Source organism: Coffea arabica, chromosome 11c (assembly GCF_036785885.1).
Source record: "Coffea arabica cultivar ET-39 chromosome 11c, Coffea Arabica ET-39 HiFi, whole genome shotgun sequence".
NCBI classification, from domain to species: domain Eukaryota; kingdom Viridiplantae; phylum Streptophyta; class Magnoliopsida; order Gentianales; family Rubiaceae; genus Coffea; species Coffea arabica.
Genome location: NC_092330.1, coordinates 22,651,879 through 22,667,616, shown reverse-complemented (window position 1 = coordinate 22,667,616; position 15,738 = coordinate 22,651,879). Strand labels below are relative to the sequence as shown.

General features: G+C 43.8%; 4 non-coding genes and 13 pseudogenes across 4 annotated transcripts; all 17 read right to left on the bottom strand.

Annotated features, from left to right (window-relative positions):
• Window positions 1-638: 638 nt before the first annotated feature.
• On the bottom strand, window positions 639-756 carry LOC140018287 (5S ribosomal RNA; annotated as a pseudogene).
• A 947-nt stretch (window positions 757-1,703) lies between these two features.
• LOC140019746 (5S ribosomal RNA) lies at window positions 1,704-1,821 on the bottom strand (annotated as a pseudogene).
• A 924-nt stretch (window positions 1,822-2,745) lies between these two features.
• LOC140018286 (5S ribosomal RNA) lies at window positions 2,746-2,863 on the bottom strand (annotated as a pseudogene).
• Window positions 2,864-3,788: 925 nt separating this feature from the next.
• LOC140018285 (5S ribosomal RNA) lies at window positions 3,789-3,906 on the bottom strand (annotated as a pseudogene).
• A 925-nt stretch (window positions 3,907-4,831) lies between these two features.
• On the bottom strand, window positions 4,832-4,949 carry LOC140018283 (5S ribosomal RNA; annotated as a pseudogene).
• A 925-nt stretch (window positions 4,950-5,874) lies between these two features.
• Window positions 5,875-5,992, bottom strand: LOC140019745 (5S ribosomal RNA; annotated as a pseudogene).
• A 411-nt stretch (window positions 5,993-6,403) lies between these two features.
• On the bottom strand, window positions 6,404-6,522 carry LOC140018151 (5S ribosomal RNA). Its single transcript, XR_011824453.1, has one exon. It is a non-coding gene; the product is annotated as a 5S ribosomal RNA (ribosomal RNA).
• Window positions 6,523-7,449: 927 nt separating this feature from the next.
• Window positions 7,450-7,567, bottom strand: LOC140018447 (5S ribosomal RNA; annotated as a pseudogene).
• A 411-nt stretch (window positions 7,568-7,978) lies between these two features.
• On the bottom strand, window positions 7,979-8,096 carry LOC140018017 (5S ribosomal RNA). The gene has a single exon (XR_011824320.1). It is a non-coding gene; the product is annotated as a 5S ribosomal RNA (ribosomal RNA).
• Window positions 8,097-8,509: 413 nt separating this feature from the next.
• LOC140018067 (5S ribosomal RNA) lies at window positions 8,510-8,628 on the bottom strand. The gene has a single exon (XR_011824370.1). It is a non-coding gene; the product is annotated as a 5S ribosomal RNA (ribosomal RNA).
• Window positions 8,629-9,042: 414 nt separating this feature from the next.
• Window positions 9,043-9,161, bottom strand: LOC140017145 (5S ribosomal RNA). Its single transcript, XR_011823458.1, has one exon. It is a non-coding gene; the product is annotated as a 5S ribosomal RNA (ribosomal RNA).
• Window positions 9,162-10,089: 928 nt separating this feature from the next.
• Window positions 10,090-10,207, bottom strand: LOC140018282 (5S ribosomal RNA; annotated as a pseudogene).
• Window positions 10,208-11,154: 947 nt separating this feature from the next.
• Window positions 11,155-11,272, bottom strand: LOC140019743 (5S ribosomal RNA; annotated as a pseudogene).
• A 924-nt stretch (window positions 11,273-12,196) lies between these two features.
• Window positions 12,197-12,314, bottom strand: LOC140018281 (5S ribosomal RNA; annotated as a pseudogene).
• Window positions 12,315-13,239: 925 nt separating this feature from the next.
• On the bottom strand, window positions 13,240-13,357 carry LOC140018280 (5S ribosomal RNA; annotated as a pseudogene).
• A 924-nt stretch (window positions 13,358-14,281) lies between these two features.
• Window positions 14,282-14,399, bottom strand: LOC140018279 (5S ribosomal RNA; annotated as a pseudogene).
• A 925-nt stretch (window positions 14,400-15,324) lies between these two features.
• On the bottom strand, window positions 15,325-15,442 carry LOC140018278 (5S ribosomal RNA; annotated as a pseudogene).
• Between the last annotated feature and the right edge of the window lie 296 nt (window positions 15,443-15,738).

The following is a 15,738-nucleotide window of genomic DNA, read 5'->3' as shown; positions in this document are numbered from 1 at the left end:
CGCCTTCAGATCCGCCTTCATGCTTCGATGAGAAGCAAAATATAAAGCAATCGTTCCGACGGAGCTAAATTACTACAGCATAAAGAACGAAGGGGAAATTTGGATTTCGAAACAAAAAAGGGAGGGGTGCAACACGAGGATTTCCCAGGGGGTCACCTAGGGGTGTCAACGTGCCGGGACCGGGCCGGAATTCATTATTCTGGACCCGGACCCGGATCCGACCCGTTTACCCGACGGGTCTTTTATTCGGTGTTTCGGATCCGGACCCGGCGAGTCTCGGATCCGGGTCGGGTCTACCCGAACAAATTTGCCAAAATTTATAATTTCTAACAAAAAAGAGAAAAAGATATATTTGTAAACTAATTTCTAACTAATGCAAAGAAAAAACCAAATAAGAAAATAAATCAAATTGATTTTACTCAAATACATCATCCTAATCAAATTATATTGATAATATATATTTTTTATAAATTATTAAATCATTTATATCCGGATCCGGGTCTAATACGGGTCGGAATACTATATTCCGTATCCGACCCGTTTTTTTTGTTTGAAAAAACGGATCCGAATCCGGATAACGGAATTAAATCCCTACCCATACCCGCAAAAATTTCAGGGATCCGATCCGGATCCGGGTGTAGACCCGACCCGTTGACCGGCCTAGGGTCACCCATCCTAGTACTACTGTCGCCCAAGCACGCTTAACTTCGGAGTTCTGATGGGATCCGGTGCATTAGTGCTGGTATGATCGCACCCGCCATGTTCCTTTCGCTTTATTCTTTTAAACTGCCACGTCCTGTGAAGCAGTTTGGCTTTTCTGGACCCGAATTCATTCTAAGCGTCAGTTCATGAATTTCCTCTCATCCTTTTATTTATTTACTTTTATATTTTTTTCTTGTTGCTTTGCACCTTTTTTTTCACTCGTCGCACAACTCTCAATTATCCTGAAAGTGATCCTTCACGCTTGCGCTTATACATTTGCGCCGACAACTTTGACCGACGATCCGGGCTTCGATCCAGCCGTACCGTTCCTGACCTGTCTCGCGCCTTCAGATCCGCCTTCATGCTTCGATAAGAAGCAAAATATAAAGCAATCGTTCCGACGGAGCTAAATTACTACAGCATAAAGAACGAAGGGGAAATTTGGATTTCGAAACAAAAAAGGGAGGGGTGCAACACGAGGATTTCCCAGAGGGTCACCTAGGGGTGTCAATGTGCCGGGTCCGGGCCGGAATTCATTATTCTGGACCCGGACCCGGATCCGACCCGTTTACCCGACGGGTCTTTTATTCGGTGTTCCGGATCCGGACCCGGCGAGTCTCGGATCCGGACCCGGCGAGTCTCGGATCCGGGTCGGGTCTACCCGAACAAATTTGCCAAAATTTATAATTTCTAACAAAAAAGAGAAAAAGATATATTTGTAAACTAATTTCTAACTAATGCAAAGAAAAAACCAAATAAGAAAATAAATCAAATTGATTTTACTCAAATACATCATCCTAATCAAATTATATTGATAATATATATTTTTTATAAATTATTAAATCATTTATATCCGGATCCGGGTCTAATACGGGTCGGAATACTATATTCCGTATCCGACCCGTTTTTTTGTTTGAAAAAACGGATCCGGATCCGGATAACGGAATTAAATCCCTACCCATACCCGCAAAAATTTCAGGGATCCGATCCGGATCCGGGTGTAGACCCGACCCGTTGACCGGCCTAGGGTCACCCATCCTAGTACTACTGTCGCCCAAGCACGCTTAACTTCGAAGTTCTGATGGGATCCGGTGCATTAGTGCTGGTATGATCGCACCCGCCATGTTCCTTTCGCTCTATTCTTTTAAACTGCCACGTCCTGTGAAGCAGTTTGGCTTTTCTGGACCCGAATTCAGTCTAAGCGTCAATTCATGAATTTCCTCTCATCCTTTTATTTTTTTACTTTTATATTTTTTTCTTGTTGCTTTGCACCTTTTTTTTCCCTCGTCGCACAACTCTCAATTATCCTTAAATTGATCCTTCACGCTTGCGCTTATACATTTGCGCCGACAACTTTGACCGACGATCCGGGCTTCGATCCAGCCGTACCGTTCCTGACTTGTCTCGCGCCTTCAGATCCGCCTTCATGCTTCGATGAGAAGCAAAATATAAAGCAATCGTTCCGACGGAGCTAAATTACTACAGCATAAAGAACGAAGGGGAATTTGGATTTCGAAACAAAAAAGGGAGGGGTGCAACACGAGGATTTCCCAGGGGGTCACCTAGGGGTGTCAACGTGCCGGGACCGGGCCGGAATTCATTATTCTGGACCCGGACCCGGATCCGACCCGTTTACCCGACGGGTCTTTTATTCGGTGTTTCGGATCCGGACCCGGCGAGTCTCGGATCCGGGTCGGGTCTACCCGAACAAATTTGCCAAAATTTATAATTTCTAACAAAAAAGAGAAAAAGATATATTTGTAAACTAATTTCTAACTAATGCAAAGAAAAAACCAAATAAGAAAATAAATCAAATTGATTTTACTCAAATACATCATCCTAATCAAATTATATTGATAATATATATTTTTTATAAATTATTAAATCATTTATATCCGGATCCGGGTCTAATACGGGTCGGAATACTATATTCCGTATCCGACCCGTTTTTTTGTTTGAAAAAACGGATCCGAATCCGGATAACGGAATTAAATCCCTACCCATACCCGCAAAAATTTCAGGGATCCGATCCGGATCCGGGTGTAGACCCGACCCGTTGACCGGCCTAGGGTCACCCATCCTAGTACTACTGTCGCCCAAGCACGCTTAACTTCGGAGTTCTGATGGGATCCGGTGCATTAGTGCTGGTATGATCGCACCCGCCATGTTCCTTTCGCTTTATTCTTTTAAACTGCCACGTCCTGTGAAGCAGTTTGGCTTTTCTGGACCCGAATTCATTCTAAGCGTCAGTTCATGAATTTCCTCTCATCCTTTTATTTATTTACTTTTATATTTTTTTCTTGTTGCTTTGCACCTTTTTTTTCACTCGTCGCACAACTCTCAATTATCCTGAAAGTGATCCTTCACGCTTGCGCTTATACATTTGCGCCGACAACTTTGACCGACGATCCGGGCTTCGATCCAGCCGTACCGTTCCTGACCTGTCTCGCGCCTTCAGATCCGCCTTCATGCTTCGATAAGAAGCAAAATATAAAGCAATCGTTCCGACGGAGCTAAATTACTACAGCATAAAGAACGAAGGGGAAATTTGGATTTCGAAACAAAAAAGGGAGGGGTGCAACACGAGGATTTCCCAGAGGGTCACCTAGGGGTGTCAATGTGCCGGGTCCGGGCCGGAATTCATTATTCTGGACCCGGACCCGGATCCGACCCGTTTACCCGACGGGTCTTTTATTCGGTGTTCCGGATCCGGACCCTGCGAGTCTCGGATCCGGGTCGGGTCTACCCGAACAAATTTGCCAAAATTTATAATTTCTAACAAAAAAGAGAAAAAGATATATTTGTAAACTAATTTCTAACTAATGCAAAGAAAAAACCAAATAAGAAAATAAATCAAATTGATTTTACTCAAATACATCATCCTAATCAAATTATATTGATAATATATATTTTTTATTAATTATTAAATCATTTATATCCGGATCCGGGTCTAATACGGGTCGGAATACTATATTCCGTATCCGACCCGTTTTTTTGTTTGAAAAAACGGATCCGAATCCGGATAACGGAATTAAATCCCTACCCATACCCGCAAAAATTTCAGGGATCCGATCCGGATCCGGGTGTAGACCCGACCCGTTGACCGGCCTAGGGTCACCCATCCTAGTACTACTGTCGCCCAAGCACGCTTAACTTCGGAGTTCTGATGGGATCCGGTGCATTAGTGCTGGTATGATCGCACCCGCCATGTTCCTTTCGCTTTATTCTTTTAAACTGCCACGTCCTGTGAAGCAGTTTGGCTTTTCTGGACCCGAATTCATTCTAAGCGTCAGTTCATGAATTTCCTCTCATCCTTTTATTTATTTACTTTTATATTTTTTTCTTGTTGCTTTGCACCTTTTTTTTCACTCGTCGCACAACTCTCAATTATCCTGAAAGTGATCCTTCACGCTTGCGCTTATACATTTGCGCCGACAACTTTGACCGACGATCCGGGCTTCGATCCAGCCGTACCGTTCCTGACCTGTCTCGCGCCTTCAGATCCGCCTTCATGCTTCGATAAGAAGCAAAATATAAAGCAATCGTTCCGACGGAGCTAAATTACTACAGCATAAAGAACGAAGGGGAAATTTGGATTTCGAAACAAAAAAGGGAGGGGTGCAACACGAGGATTTCCCAGGGGGTCACCTAGGGGTGTCAACGTGCCGGGTCCGGGCCGGAATTCATTATTCTGGACCCGGACCCGGATCCGACCCGTTTACCCGACGGGTCTTTTATTCGGTGTTTCGGATCCGGACCCGGCGAGTCTCGGATCCGGGTCGGGTCTACCCGAACAAATTTGCCAAAATTTATAATTTCTAACAAAAAAGAGAAAAAGATATATTTGTAAACTAATTTCTAACTAATGCAAAGAAAAAACCAAATAAGAAAATAAATCAAATTGATTTTACTCAAATACATCATCCTAATCAAATTATATTGATAATATATATTTTTTATAAATTATTAAATCATTTATATCCGGATCCGGGTCTAATACGGGTCGGAATACTATATTCCGTATCCGACCCGTTTTTTTGTTTGAAAAAACGGATCCGAATCCGGATAACGGAATTAAATCCCTACCCATACCCGCAAAAATTTCAGGGATCCGATCCGGATCCGGGTGTAGACCCGACCCGTTGACCGGCCTAGGGTCACCCATCCTAGTACTACTGTCGCCCAAGCACGCTTAACTTCGGAGTTCTGATGGGATCCGGTGCATTAGTGCTGGTATGATCGCACCCGCCATGTTCCTTTCGCTTTATTCTTTTAAACTGCCACGTCCTGTGAAGCAGTTTGGCTTTTCTGGACCCGAATTCATTCTAAGCGTCAGTTCATGAATTTCCTCTCATCCTTTTATTTATTTACTTTTATATTTTTTTCTTGTTGCTTTGCACCTTTTTTTTCACTCGTCGCACAACTCTCAATTATCCTGAAAGTGATCCTTCACGCTTGCGCTTATACATTTGCGCCGACAACTTTGACCGACGATCCGGGCTTCGATCCAGCCGTACCGTTCCTGACCTGTCTCGCGCCTTCAGATCCGCCTTCATGCTTCGATAAGAAGCAAAATATAAAGCAATCGTTCCGACGGAGCTAAATTACTACAGCATAAAGAACGAAGGGGAAATTTGGATTTCGAAACAAAAAAGGGAGGGGTGCAACACGAGGATTTCCCAGGGGGTCACCTAGGGGTGTCAACGTGCCGGGTCCGGGCCGGAATTCATTATTCTGGACCCGGACCCGGATCCGACCCGTTTACCCGACGGGTCTTTTATTCGGTGTTTCGGATCCGGACCCGGCGAGTCTCGGATCCGGGTCGGGTCTACCCGAACAAATTTGCCAAAATTTATAATTTCTAACAAAAAAGAGAAAAAGATATATTTGTAAACTAATTTCTAACTAATGCAAAGAAAAAACCAAATAAGAAAATAAATCAAATTGATTTTACTCAAATACATCATCCTAATCAAATTATATTGATAATATATATTTTTTATAAATTATTAAATCATTTATATCCGGATCCGGGTCTAATACGGGTCGGAATACTATATTCCGTATCCGACCCGTTTTTTTGTTTGAAAAAACGGATCCGGATCCGGATAACGGAATTAAATCCCTACCCATACCCGCAAAAATTTCAGGGATCCGATCCGGATCCGGGTGTAGACCCGACCCGTTGACCGGCCTAGGGTCACCCATCCTAGTACTACTGTCGCCCAAGCACGCTTAACTTCGAAGTTCTGATGGGATCCGGTGCATTAGTGCTGGTATGATCGCACCCGCCATGTTCCTTTCGCTCTATTCTTTTAAACTGCCACGTCCTGTGAAGCAGTTTGGCTTTTCTGGACCCGAATTCAGTCTAAGCGTCAATTCATGAATTTCCTCTCATCCTTTTATTTTTTTACTTTTATATTTTTTTCTTGTTGCTTTGCACCTTTTTTTTCCCTCGTCGCACAACTCTCAATTATCCTTAAATTGATCCTTCACGCTTGCGCTTATACATTTGCGCCGACAACTTTGACCGACGATCCGGGCTTCGATCCAGCCGTACCGTTCCTGACTTGTCTCGCGCCTTCAGATTCGCCTTCATGCTTCGATAAGAAGCAAAATATAAAGCAATCGTTCCGACGGAGCTAAATTACTACAGCATAAAGAACGAAGGGGAAATTTGGATTTCGAAACAAAAAAGGGAGGGGTGCAACACGAGGACTTCCCAGGGGGTCACCCATCCTAGTACTACTCTCGCCCAAGCACGCTTAAATTCGGAGTTCTGATGGGATCCAATGCATTAGTGCTGGTATCATCGCACCCGCCATGTTCCTTTCGCTTTATTCTTTTAAACTGCCCCGTCCTGTGAAGCAGTGTGGCTTTTATGGACCCCAATTCATTTTAAGCGTCAATTCAAGAATTTCCCCTCATCCTTTTATTTATTTACTTTTACATTTTTTTCTTGTTGATTTGCACCATTTTTTTTTCCCTCGTCGCGCAACTCTCAATTATCCTGAAATTGATCCTTCACGCTTGCGCTTATACATTTGCGCCGACAACTTTGACCGACGATCCGGGCTTCGATCCAGCCGTACCGTTCCTGACTTGTCTCGCGCCTTCAGATCCGCCTTCATGCTTCGATGAGAAGCAAAATATAAAGCAATCGTTCCGACGGAGCTAAATTACTACAGCATAAAGAACGAAGGGGAAATTTGGATTTCGAAACAAAAAAGGGAGGGGTGCAACACGAGGATTTCCCAGGGGGTCACCTAGGGGTGTCAACGGGCCGGGTCCGGGCCGGAATTCATTATTCCGGACCCGGACCCGGATCCGACCCGTTTACCCGACGGGTCTTTTATTCTGTGTTCCGGATCCGGACCCGGCGAGTCTCGGATCCGGGTCGGGTCTACCCGAACAAATTTGCCAAAATTTATAATTTCTAACAAAAAAGAGAAAAAGATATATTTGTAAACAAATTTCTAGCTAATGTAAAGAAAAAACCAAATAAGAAAATAAATCAAATTGATTTTACTCAAATACATCATCCTAATCAAATTATATTGATAATATATATTTTTTATAAATTATTAAATCATTTATATCCGGATCCGGGTCTAATACGGGTCGGAATACCATATTCCGTATCCGACCCGTTTTTTTGTTTGAAAAAACGGATCCGGATCCGGATAACGGAATTAAATCCCTACCCATACCCGCAAAAATTTCAGGGATCCGATCCGGATCCGGGTCTAGACCCGACCCGTTGACAGGCCTAGGGTCACCCATCCTAGTACTACCGTCGCCCAAGCACGCTTAACTTCGGAGTTCTGATGGGATCCGGTGCATTAGTGCTGGTATGATCGCACCCGCCATGTTCCTTTCGCTTTATTCTTTTAAACTGCCACGTCCTGTGAAGCAGTTTGGCTTTTCTGGACCCGAATTCATTCTAAGCGTCAGTTCATGAATTTCCTCTCATCCTTTTATTTATTTACTTTTATATTTTTTTCTTGTTGCTTTGCACCTTTTTTTTCCCTCGTCGCACAACTCTCAATTATCCAGAAAGTGATCCTTCACGCTTGCGCTTATACATTTGCGCCGACAACTTTGACCGACGATCCGGGCTTCGATCCAGCCGTACCGTTCCTGACTTGTCTCGCGCCTTCAGATCCGCCTTCATGCTTCGATAAGAAGCAAAATATAAAGCAATCGTTCCGACGGAGCTAAATTACTACAGCATAAAGAACGAAGGGGAAATTTGGATTTCGAAACAAAAAAGGGAGGGGTGCAACACGAGGACTTCCCAGGGGTCACCCATCCTAGTACTACTCTCGCCCAAGCACGCTTAACTTCGGAGTTCTGATGGGATCTGGTGCATTAGTGCTGGTATGATCGCACCCGCCATGTTCCTTTCGCTTTATTCTTTTAAACTGCCCCGTCCTGTGAAGCAGTGTGGCTTTTCTGGACCCGAATTCATTTTAAGCGTCAATTCAAGAATTTCCCCTCATCCTTTTATTTATTTACTTTTACATTTTTTTCTTGTTGATTTGCACCATTTTTTTTTCCCTCGTCGCGCAACTCTCAATTATCCTGAAATTGATCCTTCACGCTTGCGCTTATACATTTGCGCCGACAACTTTGACCGACGATCCGGGCTTCGATCCAGCCGTACCGTTCCTGACTTGTCTCGCGCCTTCAGATCCGCCTTCATACTTCGATAAGAAGCAAAATATAAAGCAATCGTTCCGACGGAGCTAAATTACTACAGCATAAAGAACGAAGGGAAAATTTGGATTTCGAAACAAAAAAGGGAGGGGTGCAACACGAGGACTTCCCAGGGGGTCTCCCATCCTAGTACTACTCTCGCCCAAGCACGCTTAACTTTGGAGTTCTGATGGGATCGGGTGCATTAGTGCTGGTATGATCGCACCCGCCATGTTCCTTTCGCTTTATTCTTTTAAACTGCCACGTCCTGTGAAGCAGTTTGGCTTTTCTGGACCCGAATTCATTTTAAGCGTCAATTCAAGAATTTCCCCTCATCCTTTTATTTATTTACTTTTACATTTTTTTCTTGTTGATTTGCACCATTTTTTTTTTCCCTCGTCGCGCAACTCTCAATTATCCTGAAATTGATCCTTCACGCTTGCGCTTATACATTTGCGCCGACAACTTTGACCGACGATCCGGGCTTCGATCCAGCCGTACCGTTCCTGACTTGTCTCGCGCCTTCAGATCCGCCTTCATACTTCGATAAGAAGCAAAATATAAAGCAATCGTTCCGACGGAGCTAAATTACTACAGCATAAAGAACGAAGGGAAAATTTGGATTTCGAAACAAAAAAGGGAGGGGTGCAACACGAGGACTTCCCAGGGGGTCACCCATCCTAGTACTACTCTCGCCCAAGCACGCTTAACTTCGGAGTTCTGATGGGATCCGGTGCATTAGTGCTGGTATGATCGCACCCGCCATGTTCCTTTCGCTTTATTCTTTTAAACTGCCCCGTCCTGTGAAGCAGTGTGGCTTTTCTGGACCCGAATTCATTTTAAGCGTCAATTCAAGAATTTCCCCTCATCCTTTTATTTATTTACTTTTACATTTTTTTCTTGTTGATTTGCACCATTTTTTTTTTCCCTCGTCGCGCAACTCTCAATTATCCTGAAATTGATCCTTCACGCTTGCGCTTATACATTTGCGCCGACAACTTTGACCGACGATCCGGGCTTCGATCCAGCCGTACCGTTCCTGACTTGTCTCGCGCCTTCAGATCCGCCTTCATGCTTCGATGAGAAGCAAAATATAAAGCAATCGTTCCGACGGAGCTAAATTACTACAGCATAAAGAACGAAGGGGAAATTTGGATTTCGAAACAAAAAAGGGAGGGGTGCAACACGAGGATTTCCCAGGGGGTCACCTAGGGGTGTCAACGTGCCGGGACCGGGCCGGAATTCATTATTCTGGACCCGGACCCGGATCCGACCCGTTTACCCGACGGGTCTTTTATTCGGTGTTTCGGATCCGGACCCGGCGAGTCTCGGATCCGGGTCGGGTCTACCCGAACAAATTTGCCAAAATTTATAATTTCTAACAAAAAAGAGAAAAAGATATATTTGTAAACTAATTTCTAACTAATGCAAAGAAAAAACCAAATAAGAAAATAAATCAAATTGATTTTACTCAAATACATCATCCTAATCAAATTATATTGATAATATATATTTTTTATAAATTATTAAATCATTTATATCCGGATCCGGGTCTAATACGGGTCGGAATACTATATTCCGTATCCGACCCGTTTTTTTGTTTGAAAAAACGGATCCGAATCCGGATAACGGAATTAAATCCCTACCCATACCCGCAAAAATTTCAGGGATCCGATCCGGATCCGGGTGTAGACCCGACCCGTTGACCGGCCTAGGGTCACCCATCCTAGTACTACTGTCGCCCAAGCACGCTTAACTTCGGAGTTCTGATGGGATCCGGTGCATTAGTGCTGGTATGATCGCACCCGCCATGTTCCTTTCGCTTTATTCTTTTAAACTGCCACGTCCTGTGAAGCAGTTTGGCTTTTCTGGACCCGAATTCATTCTAAGCGTCAGTTCATGAATTTCCTCTCATCCTTTTATTTATTTACTTTTATATTTTTTTCTTGTTGCTTTGCACCTTTTTTTTCACTCGTCGCACAACTCTCAATTATCCTGAAAGTGATCCTTCACGCTTGCGCTTATACATTTGCGCCGACAACTTTGACCGACGATCCGGGCTTCGATCCAGCCGTACCGTTCCTGACCTGTCTCGCGCCTTCAGATCCGCCTTCATGCTTCGATAAGAAGCAAAATATAAAGCAATCGTTCCGACGGAGCTAAATTACTACAGCATAAAGAACGAAGGGGAAATTTGGATTTCGAAACAAAAAAGGGAGGGGTGCAACACGAGGATTTCCCAGAGGGTCACCTAGGGGTGTCAATGTGCCGGGTCCGGGCCGGAATTCATTATTCTGGACCCGGACCCGGATCCGACCCGTTTACCCGACGGGTCTTTTATTCGGTGTTCCGGATCCGGACCCGGCGAGTCTCGGATCCGGACCCGGCGAGTCTCGGATCCGGGTCGGGTCTACCCGAACAAATTTGCCAAAATTTATAATTTCTAACAAAAAAGAGAAAAAGATATATTTGTAAACTAATTTCTAACTAATGCAAAGAAAAAACCAAATAAGAAAATAAATCAAATTGATTTTACTCAAATACATCATCCGAATCAAATTATATTGATAATATATATTTTTTATAAATTATTAAATCATTTATATCCGGATCCGGGTCTAATACGGGTCGGAATACTATATTCCGTATCCGACCCGTTTTTTTGTTTGAAAAAACGGATCCGGATCCGGATAACGGAATTAAATCCCTACCCATACCCGCAAAAATTTCAGGGATCCGATCCGGATCCGGGTGTAGACCCGACCCGTTGACCGGCCTAGGGTCACCCATCCTAGTACTACTGTCGCCCAAGCACGCTTAACTTCGAAGTTCTGATGGGATCCGGTGCATTAGTGCTGGTATGATCGCACCCGCCATGTTCCTTTCGCTCTATTCTTTTAAACTGCCACGTCCTGTGAAGCAGTTTGGCTTTTCTGGACCCGAATTCAGTCTAAGCGTCAATTCATGAATTTCCTCTCATCCTTTTATTTTTTTACTTTTATATTTTTTTCTTGTTGCTTTGCACCTTTTTTTTCCCTCGTCGCACAACTCTCAATTATCCTTAAATTGATCCTTCACGCTTGCGCTTATACATTTGCGCCGACAACTTTGACCGACGATCCGGGCTTCGATCCAGCCGTACCGTTCCTGACTTGTCTCGCGCCTTCAGATCCGCCTTCATGCTTCGATGAGAAGCAAAATATAAAGCAATCGTTCCGACGGAGCTAAATTACTACAGCATAAAGAACGAAGGGGAATTTGGATTTCGAAACAAAAAAGGGAGGGGTGCAACACGAGGATTTCCCAGGGGGTCACCTAGGGGTGTCAACGTGCCGGGACCGGGCCGGAATTCATTATTCTGGACCCGGACCCGGATCCGACCCGTTTACCCGACGGGTCTTTTATTCGGTGTTTCGGATCCGGACCCGGCGAGTCTCGGATCCGGGTCGGGTCTACCCGAACAAATTTGCCAAAATTTATAATTTCTAACAAAAAAGAGAAAAAGATATATTTGTAAACTAATTTCTAACTAATGCAAAGAAAAAACCAAATAAGAAAATAAATCAAATTGATTTTACTCAAATACATCATCCTAATCAAATTATATTGATAATATATATTTTTTATAAATTATTAAATCATTTATATCCGGATCCGGGTCTAATACGGGTCGGAATACTATATTCCGTATCCGACCCGTTTTTTTGTTTGAAAAAACGGATCCGAATCCGGATAACGGAATTAAATCCCTACCCATACCCGCAAAAATTTCAGGGATCCGATCCGGATCCGGGTGTAGACCCGACCCGTTGACCGGCCTAGGGTCACCCATCCTAGTACTACTGTCGCCCAAGCACGCTTAACTTCGGAGTTCTGATGGGATCCGGTGCATTAGTGCTGGTATGATCGCACCCGCCATGTTCCTTTCGCTTTATTCTTTTAAACTGCCACGTCCTGTGAAGCAGTTTGGCTTTTCTGGACCCGAATTCATTCTAAGCGTCAGTTCATGAATTTCCTCTCATCCTTTTATTTATTTACTTTTATATTTTTTTCTTGTTGCTTTGCACCTTTTTTTTCACTCGTCGCACAACTCTCAATTATCCTGAAAGTGATCCTTCACGCTTGCGCTTATACATTTGCGCCGACAACTTTGACCGACGATCCGGGCTTCGATCCAGCCGTACCGTTCCTGACCTGTCTCGCGCCTTCAGATCCGCCTTCATGCTTCGATAAGAAGCAAAATATAAAGCAATCGTTCCGACGGAGCTAAATTACTACAGCATAAAGAACGAAGGGGAAATTTGGATTTCGAAACAAAAAAGGGAGGGGTGCAACACGAGGATTTCCCAGAGGGTCACCTAGGGGTGTCAATGTGCCGGGTCCGGGCCGGAATTCATTATTCTGGACCCGGACCCGGATCCGACCCGTTTACCCGACGGGTCTTTTATTCGGTGTTCCGGATCCGGACCCGGCGAGTCTCGGATCCGGGTCGGGTCTACCCGAACAAATTTGCCAAAATTTATAATTTCTAACAAAAAAGAGAAAAAGATATATTTGTAAACTAATTTCTAACTAATGCAAAGAAAAAACCAAATAAGAAAATAAATCAAATTGATTTTACTCAAATACATCATCCTAATCAAATTATATTGATAATATATATTTTTTATTAATTATTAAATCATTTATATCCGGATCCGGGTCTAATACGGGTCGGAATACTATATTCCGTATCCGACCCGTTTTTTTGTTTGAAAAAACGGATCCGAATCCGGATAACGGAATTAAATCCCTACCCATACCCGCAAAAATTTCAGGGATCCGATCCGGATCCGGGTGTAGACCCGACCCGTTGACCGGCCTAGGGTCACCCATCCTAGTACTACTGTCGCCCAAGCACGCTTAACTTCGGAGTTCTGATGGGATCCGGTGCATTAGTGCTGGTATGATCGCACCCGCCATGTTCCTTTCGCTTTATTCTTTTAAACTGCCACGTCCTGTGAAGCAGTTTGGCTTTTCTGGACCCGAATTCATTCTAAGCGTCAGTTCATGAATTTCCTCTCATCCTTTTATTTATTTACTTTTATATTTTTTTCTTGTTGCTTTGCACCTTTTTTTTCCCTCGTCGCACAACTCTCAATTATCCTTAAATTGATCCTTCACGCTTGCGCTTATACATTTGCGCCGACAACTTTGACCGACGATCCGGGCTTCGATCCAGCCGTACCGTTCCTGACTTGTCTCGCGCCTTCAGATCCGCCTTCATGCTTCGATGAGAAGCAAAATATAAAGCAATCGTTCCGACGGAGCTAAATTACTACAGCATAAAGAACGAAGGGGAATTTGGATTTCGAAACAAAAAAGGGAGGGGTGCAACACGAGGATTTCCCAGGGGGTCACCTAGGGGTGTCAACGTGCCGGGACCGGGCCGGAATTCATTATTCTGGACCCGGACCCGGATCCGACCCGTTTACCCGACGGGTCTTTTATTCGGTGTTTCGGATCCGGACCCGGCGAGTCTCGGATCCGGGTCGGGTCTACCCGAACAAATTTGCCAAAATTTATAATTTCTAACAAAAAAGAGAAAAAGATATATTTGTAAACTAATTTCTAACTAATGCAAAGAAAAAACCAAATAAGAAAATAAATCAAATTGATTTTACTCAAATACATCATCCTAATCAAATTATATTGATAATATATATTTTTTATAAATTATTAAATCATTTATATCCGGATCCGGGTCTAATACGGGTCGGAATACTATATTCCGTATCCGACCCGTTTTTTTGTTTGAAAAAACGGATCCGAATCCGGATAACGGAATTAAATCCCTACCCATACCCGCAAAAATTTCAGGGATCCGATCCGGATCCGGGTGTAGACCCGACCCGTTGACCGGCCTAGGGTCACCCATCCTAGTACTACTGTCGCCCAAGCACGCTTAACTTCGGAGTTCTGATGGGATCCGGTGCATTAGTGCTGGTATGATCGCACCCGCCATGTTCCTTTCGCTTTATTCTTTTAAACTGCCACGTCCTGTGAAGCAGTTTGGCTTTTCTGGACCCGAATTCATTCTAAGCGTCAGTTCATGAATTTCCTCTCATCCTTTTATTTATTTACTTTTATATTTTTTTCTTGTTGCTTTGCACCTTTTTTTTCACTCGTCGCACAACTCTCAATTATCCTGAAAGTGATCCTTCACGCTTGCGCTTATACATTTGCGCCGACAACTTTGACCGACGATCCGGGCTTCGATCCAGCCGTACCGTTCCTGACCTGTCTCGCGCCTTCAGATCCGCCTTCATGCTTCGATAAGAAGCAAAATATAAAGCAATCGTTCCGACGGAGCTAAATTACTACAGCATAAAGAACGAAGGGGAAATTTGGATTTCGAAACAAAAAAGGGAGGGGTGCAACACGAGGATTTCCCAGAGGGTCACCTAGGGGTGTCAATGTGCCGGGTCCGGGCCGGAATTCATTATTCTGGACCCGGACCCGGATCCGACCCGTTTACCCGACGGGTCTTTTATTCGGTGTTCCGGATCCGGACCCGGCGAGTCTCGGATCCGGGTCGGGTCTACCCGAACAAATTTGCCAAAATTTATAATTTCTAACAAAAAAGAGAAAAAGATATATTTGTAAACTAATTTCTAACTAATGCAAAGAAAAAACCAAATAAGAAAATAAATCAAATTGATTTTACTCAAATACATCATCCTAATCAAATTATATTGATAATATATATTTTTTATTAATTATTAAATCATTTATATCCGGATCCGGGTCTAATACGGGTCGGAATACTATATTCCGTATCCGACCCGTTTTTTTGTTTGAAAAAACGGATCCGAATCCGGATAACGGAATTAAATCCCTACCCATACCCGCAAAAATTTCAGGGATCCGATCCGGATCCGGGTGTAGACCCGACCCGTTGACCGGCCTAGGGTCACCCATCCTAGTACTACTGTCGCCCAAGCACGCTTAACTTCGGAGTTCTGATGGGATCCGGTGCATTAGTGCTGGTATGATCGCACCCGCCATGTTCCTTTCGCTTTATTCTTTTAAACTGCCACGTCCTGTGAAGCAGTTTGGCTTTTCTGGACCCGAATTCATTCTAAGCGTCAGTTCATGAATTTCCTCTCATCCTTTTATTTATTTACTTTTATATTTTTTTCTTGTTGCTTTGCACCTTTTTTTTCACTCGTCGCACAACTCTCAATTATCCTGAAAGTGATCCTTCACGCTTGCGCTTATACATTTGCGCCGACAACTTTGACCGACGATCCGGGCTTCGATCCAGCCGTACCGTTCCTGACCTGTCTCGCGCCTTCA